The following is a 7,158-nucleotide window of genomic DNA, read 5'->3' on the forward strand; positions in this document are numbered from 1 at the left end:
TCATTGGGTTGTTTCAGGTAGTGTTATTCCAATATAAAATACTGCATCCTATTCACCCTAGTATTCTACCCCATTGAGTCTGTCTATTTGTACTTTTTGGAAGTTCTATCTTTGGAGCACCACTATATTCCTGCCATTAACCTAAAAAGTATGTTTTGTTATGAACCTCTTGCAAAATTGCATTATTTTTCAAATGTGAAACAAAGAGGTGAGTTAGTACAAGAGAGCATACTGGGTTTCTGTGTCAGGGTTTGAATACCAATATTTTAGGCTGTCTTCTAGTTACAGTGATCAAAATAACCATTGAGTCCATTGTAGTAATATGACCATTAAACAGTTAAATATTAGCACCTTCTATTATGGACTGAAGTTGGACTCTTTTCTTCATGGTGCTTTTCTGTTTCTAAGTGGTATGTTTGCACAGCAACAAAGAATCATCTTTGTTTGCCTGCAATAAAAAGTGGGCGAGAGTTTACTTCTTCTAGAATTCAGGGCCCTGTACAAAATCCACACAATGATTTAGCAAGTGAAAAGCATAGTAACACTTCATACGCTATGACCAATGGAGGCTGCTGAAACTGGCTTCTGCATAGTTGTGCTCCCCATAGTTTTAAAAACGTTTGAAAGAACCTTTTCACACAGCTACCAGCCTGGATGGCTTTAAAGGGGGCTTAGACAAATTCATGGAGGTCAGGTCTATCGATGGCTACTAATCTAGTGTCTATGGGCCACTTCCAGCCTCAGAGGCACCCACCAGATGCCTCTGAATACAAGTTGCAGGGGAGCAATAGCAAGAGAGAAGGCATGCTTTCACCTCTTGCCTGTTGGTTTCTCAGAGGCATCTGGTTAGCCACTGTGTGAAACAGGATGTTGGACTAGATAGGCATTGGGCCTGATCCAGCTGGGCTGTTCTTATGTTCTTATGCTGGTCAAAGACTGAAATAAATATATCCATCCATCCATCCACATCATTTCAGTCTAATCACGTGGTGACCTTCCATGCCAGCACTGCATTCTCCTATTCTTATGATGTCTATATGTTGATCTGAATGTGTGGAAGGGGAGTGAAATTGTGGCCACTAACCCCTCCACCTGATCTTTGGGCATTCGCTGGCCCTGGCCTTGAGCTCTGTGCCCAGGAATAGTCCTACTTTGAAGCAGGGTGAAGCACATTGATTCAGGTGGCATATTGTAGGCAGCAGTTTTCAGGGATGGCACAGCAGCCCATCTAGCACCACTGCATGGATGCTCTGAAGAGAAAGGCAGGATAAATGGCCCTACAGGGCTTTTCTTCTTTCCTTCCTAATAGAAAGGGGAGGAAAGGTGAGAGATTTGAAAGAAGGAAATAATTGGGGTGTTTGGTTTGGTTTTCTTTTTTCTTTTTTGGCAATTTTAACAGAAAAAAGAAAAAGAGAAGGAAGAGGTGCCATTTGTTGCTCTGGTTTACCTTTAGGGAAGATTTAAAAAAATGGCTGCACCCTATATGTCTATCTATCTGTCTATCTATCTATTTATTTAATACATTTCTATTCCGCCCAAAAAACACAAGTTCTCTAGGTGGCTTACACACAATTAAAACAGCCAATAAAAGATTAACACATTTATAAAAGCAATATAGTTACAGGCCCCTGCCATTCCGCCCACTCCATTCCTGAATCAGAAAAAGGACACACGGTCATGATGTCTCTTCCTTTCCTGGTGCATTCTAGGGCAGCACCAGGAACGGAAAGGCAGCATTTTGAAACCATCACTGATTCAGGGGTACAGACAGAGGGGAAACTTGAGGAGCAACTCCTCACTTTAATATGCAGGGAGAGAGGAAAGAGGGGGAAATATGTTTGAGGGAGAACCCGGTTTAACAGTCTGAGGGAGATGAAAAACTGTTCCGTGGAGGCCGCCGTGTGGGCAGATTGCTGGAGAGGAGTGCCGCACGCTTGGGCTGTGCCGGGGGGCTTTGAGGGGTCAGTAAGAAGCTTAATCTACTTTTAAAAGTCCCCTTTCGCTGCCCACCTGGCCGTCCTTTAGAAGACTTTTCAAGGATTCTCACACCTCTTTGCTTGTAAAGGGGAATCTTCACTGGCTTCCCCTTTACAAACATAGCCCTTTAAACTGCCAAACCAGTTCAGTCCAATGGATTGGACTGGCCAGTCGGTTCTATCAAACTGGTTCACGGGCCAGTGGTTCAAGTTTGGTCCAAATTCGAACCAGGCCACGAATTTTGGTTCGTGCATACCTCTACATCCCAACATGGTGAATAATTATCTTTCTCTCTTTTTTGTTTTGTTTTTAGTTATATCTTTATTAGATTTTAGTTACTTGATTGCTGGATTTAATTTCTAATTTTGCTGACTAGGATTTTATAATTCTTAAGTGCTAGACTAATAAGGTCCAAGTAAAAGTGATAGTCCTGAGATCAAGAAATTACCTACTATTTGCGTGTGAATTCTTACTATTCTACTTAGCTGTGATAGATAAGATAGCATTTGGATGAAACATGTTTCTTTAAACTTTTATTATAATAGCCATTGTGTTACAAAGATCCCATGAGCTGATCACATAAATATCACTTTTATATGTGAAAGAGATAATCTCCCTTAGTGGCAACATCCTCCTAAAAATTCTCAGAACCATTGAACATCATAAAGATTGATAATAGAATGTGTGTGTGTGTGTGTGTGTTTATGTGGCTCAGTGTCTAACATCCTTCTCTCTTTCTTAGACACACACAAATACACACACAAACACTGCCCATCCTTCAAAATACATTACATTTAAGGTTCACACAGACTTCAGTGTTTGTCTTGTGTCTCCTTTGACCCCAACATAAATTATAGAAGGTGAAATCAGCACAGTGTAGGAAGTTCACAGTAATAATACCTTTTGATCAATGTATTATATTGGTTTTTTTAGCCCTTCTTTTTGGAAAATATTGGTATGCCAACAATATGTTATGTATGTAGTAGGGTTAGTAAGTTTGCTTTCTTACATGCTTAATATGATCCTGTAATGGAAGTAATGTCATATAGTATTTAACTCTGACATTTAGTGTTTGCCCTAGAAGATGGTCTTCCTTTTACTTAAGTGCCATTACTTTTATGTAGTCCATTTTCATTGCATTTAGTCCCATTTTAGTAATAATGCTTGCATGATTTACCAGGCAAATGCAATCTTTGCCCTGAATGGCACAGTGCAAGAAAAAATAGAAGCTGTTAAGAGGCTGAATGGCAAAAAAGTATTATTGACCTATGCTGGCAGCCATGTGTTTCAATTATTTTCAAGAATCCATTTGTCAAATAAGTGAAGCGATGTGGGACGTCAGGTTCAAGCTGGGGTTAGTGCCTTTCTACATCTGATATGATGTATCTTCTGTAGCCATTTAATTGAATTACCCAATTTATTTTTCAAGCAACAATGCTCTACCAATAGCCATGACATTAAACAATTAAATATGAGTTTAAAAGTCTGCATTTTGTGTAGTTCATCATTTCTCTGCAGCATGGAAGGAGTCTTAGGAGCCTGCAGAATTCTGGCATGGTGAAAGCCTCATATTGTGGGGGAGGACAAGGGCAGAGAAAAGATGTCCACCTTGTCTAAGAAGCCAAAGTTTGCAGAATAAGATCCAAGTTTGATGCTTAGTTCGAAGCATGAAGTTTGGTTGTTAGATGTTGGACCTGTAGCATGTTTTAAGAAAAATGTGGTTTGTTAAAGTTGCACATGTATTTTATCTATGTTTACATATATCTATGTATTTTTATGCCATAAAGTGGTTTAGTATTTGAGGTAGATGTTCAAGGGACCCCCCAAAGAAAATAAAAATAGCTCTTGAAAAGAATTTTGGAGTAAGTGAGTCACAGAGGGGAAGAGCTATACTTTCCTCATGGTACCTTTGCAGAACAGCAGATGGAGCATCACCAGTAACACTGAAGGACTAGGGATGGACAAACCTGGCCCTCCAACTGTTGTTGAACTACACTTCCCATCTTCCCCAGCTACATTTTTTTTAAAGGCAGCGGAGACTGATGAAGGCTCTGGGGGACTGATGAGATAAATGTCATCTTCCTAGTGTGGGGGTGGGCAAACCTGGTCCTCCAGCAGCTGAACTACAACTCCAAACATCCCCAACCACAATATATTGTAAGATGAGAGTTCAGCAACAGCTGAAGAAGGGCCAGGTTTGCCCACTCCCAGACTAGGAAGTTGATGTTTACAACATCTGGCCCCCAGAGGCGGCATCAGTCACCACTGCCTTAAAAAAAAAAAGTTGATTCTATATTAACTTTTCTTATTGTCAGAGACGTTGGAGGCCTGTTGACAGGCAGAAAGTGAGCTATAAATATTTGAAATAAATAAATGCCCCAATGGTTCACATCCATGTTTATCCAATAAATTACCTGTTAGATTTTGGAGCAAGTAATAATATAGCGAGTATGTCAGATATATCTCATTTAGATGACTGAAAACAATTCCAGTGAATTCCTCCCCGCCCCACTCCCAGCCAAGTTTGCATGATTTAAAAATCATTCAAACAAATAATTTCAGATTCAGGATAACCTTCAGGAGGAAGTTCTCTAGTGTCAGTGAAATCTGTGCAATATTACAGTGGTGATCTTGCTCAGCTCCCATTAATCACTGCAACTGTTTTAATTGTTGTTTTAAAATATTTTTAAATTGTTAATTGTTGCTATATTGTTTTTGAATTTTTGTTTTAGCTCTTTACTATTTTAATGGTTTGTTTTAATTGTAAACCATCCTGAGCCATTTTGGAAGGGCGGTATAAAAATCAAATAAATAAATAAATGCATTTCAGTGCACTTCTGCTGGAGATGGTGATTTTGGATTGGTGTCCTTTACTCAACTATAATGGGGTTGATTTTTCATTGTGACGCAATGTAATCTGTTCTATTTGTGATTCTTTAACAATATGTTGGAGAGATCATTGGGAAGCTCAACTTCTTGTTTCATTCAATTTCAGACAACAATGTCAATTGGAAAAAACATTTCATTGGCAAATTTGGAAGAGTTTTGAAGTTCTTTTTAGTGGTGTTACTTAGTCCTAAAGACATGATTTTGATCTGAGAAGAATAATTACTGAAACAGAGAGAACAGGAATGACTTCTATTTTTTTCAATTAACATTCAACAATTAAATTTTAATATGGTCAGGGAATTGTTCAGAGCTTTTTGTATGGGGACACTGCACCTTTAATTATCTGCCCTCTGGTGCCAAGCCTCTTCTTTGAGTGCTTCCATAAAAGCTTATTGCAGCTAGTTACTGAGCAAATTAGTACTTGAGTTTGGGTGAAAAATGTCTTTATTAGTCCTAAAACTGAAGTCACTGAGCATTCCCAGAAGGCGTGATTTTGTTTGATGAATAAATCTAGTAATTATCCTGCTGTTAGGGCTGCACCGCAAATGTCATAAGCAGATAAACAGAGGGAGCAAGCCTTCCGTAAATTCTCTAATTATCTATGTTGGACCACTTATTGCCTGCAGATGATTTATGAATATATTGATATATCCTTAAGTATTTTCATTTGAGTTCACAGATGCAAATAATTAAAGCACTAGTCATTTGCAAAAAAAGAGCACGAGAGCGAGCGAGAGGGAGTTGTGGCAGGTCAGGGTCATCTCATTAGAAAGCCCTGGCCCACATTCATATTATATAAGAGAAACGTGGGTATAATCTTCTTGTCTTGGCTATTTTCTCAGAGATATTCCAGGCTTCATTCACTCAGCCATTATTTTCCCCCACTCAGGGCAAATCTACATAGCAGCTTGGGTTAGGTGCTTCACTGTAAACTGGAGATGCATGAAAAGTATTCTTCCATGTAGACTGTGCCTCTCATGCTGACCTTGAGATTCCCTTGGTCTACTACATATGTGGGAATTGGCACCAGGGGATTGGCACAATTGCCCTGTGGCATGTAGGTTTTGAATGCACTGATTCAGTCTTTGATCTTCAGTGACCTTGGAGACGTGGGACTGGCAGCAGTGTATCTCCTTCCCATGCTTTCAGGATTGCATGAGAAGCCCTCGACCAATGGGAGGAGCCCATGCAGCAGTTCCTTCCTATGTCCCTATTAATCCAGGGCTGACATTTACATTGGAAGGAGCTGCATCTTAGGCCCTGTGCCCTGGGGCTTCTCACATAATCCTAGAAATGTGGAAAGGATTTGAATTGTTGTGCCTCCCATGGTAATCTGCGAACCAGTCTCAGATCCTCGGGAGATCAGATAGACATCAGCCTGTATGCTACCACTGAGCCCTGCCTGAAGGAAAAATTACAGGTGACTGACCAGATGACCATCTAATAGGCCAGAACATGACAAGCAAATAAAGGTTGCATTCACATGTAACATAGAACCGCAGTTGAATAGGCCTTCAGTTCCACGGATGTTACATCTGAATGTGGGAAATTAGAGCCTGGCACAGCAACGAAACGGAGGGTTCAGAATTGGAACCCCAGTTTGAACTCTTGGGCTGTAGTGAGTTTCTTTGCCACAACTCAAGGTTCCAGGTAGCCTGTGGTACATCTGCATTCAGAACTGCAGGCTGCTTCCCCTGGAGCTAGAGCTGAGGGAAGATGCTCCTCCCTCAGCGCTGGCATGACTGACAGTGTGGGCTGCCCTTCAGTAAAAAAGGAAGCCTCCACAGCCAGCTCCCTCACCTCTATGCATTCTCTCTGACTGCAGAGAGACTGCTCTCTTGTACGCCCAAATTCAGATGGGAGAGTGGGGAGAGGGGAAACCCGTGGTCCCGCGTTACATGCCAATTTGGCCAAAGAGTTTCTAGTTCAAGCCTAGTTCTTTGGTCTGAACATAAATGGGCAGAACTTGCTTCTGTTCTCTAGCAGAGATTACCAGCCCTCCCACTCATTGCCTGTTTCCTTGCTGGACTTTTGCTGTATCTTTTCAAACTTTACCCTCCCACCCTTTCCAAATATCACTAATTTACCAGGCAGAAGCTAGGTCCAACACTTAGTACATCTGAGCCCTGACAAAAACCTCTTATGGATATGCCCTTGTTCTGTTGGGAAGTTTTTAAAAGCTGTCTTTTGGAAAATAATTTGCAGGCTGTTTATCAGCTCGCTTTCTAATCATCCCAGTTTAGGTGGGTTGGGGCACTTTGTGTGGTAAGTAGCTGGATATGTGGATAATGG

The sequence above is a fragment of the Hemicordylus capensis genome, chromosome 2, assembly GCF_027244095.1.
Source record: "Hemicordylus capensis ecotype Gifberg chromosome 2, rHemCap1.1.pri, whole genome shotgun sequence".
Classification (NCBI taxonomy): Eukaryota; Metazoa; Chordata; class Lepidosauria; order Squamata; family Cordylidae; genus Hemicordylus; species Hemicordylus capensis.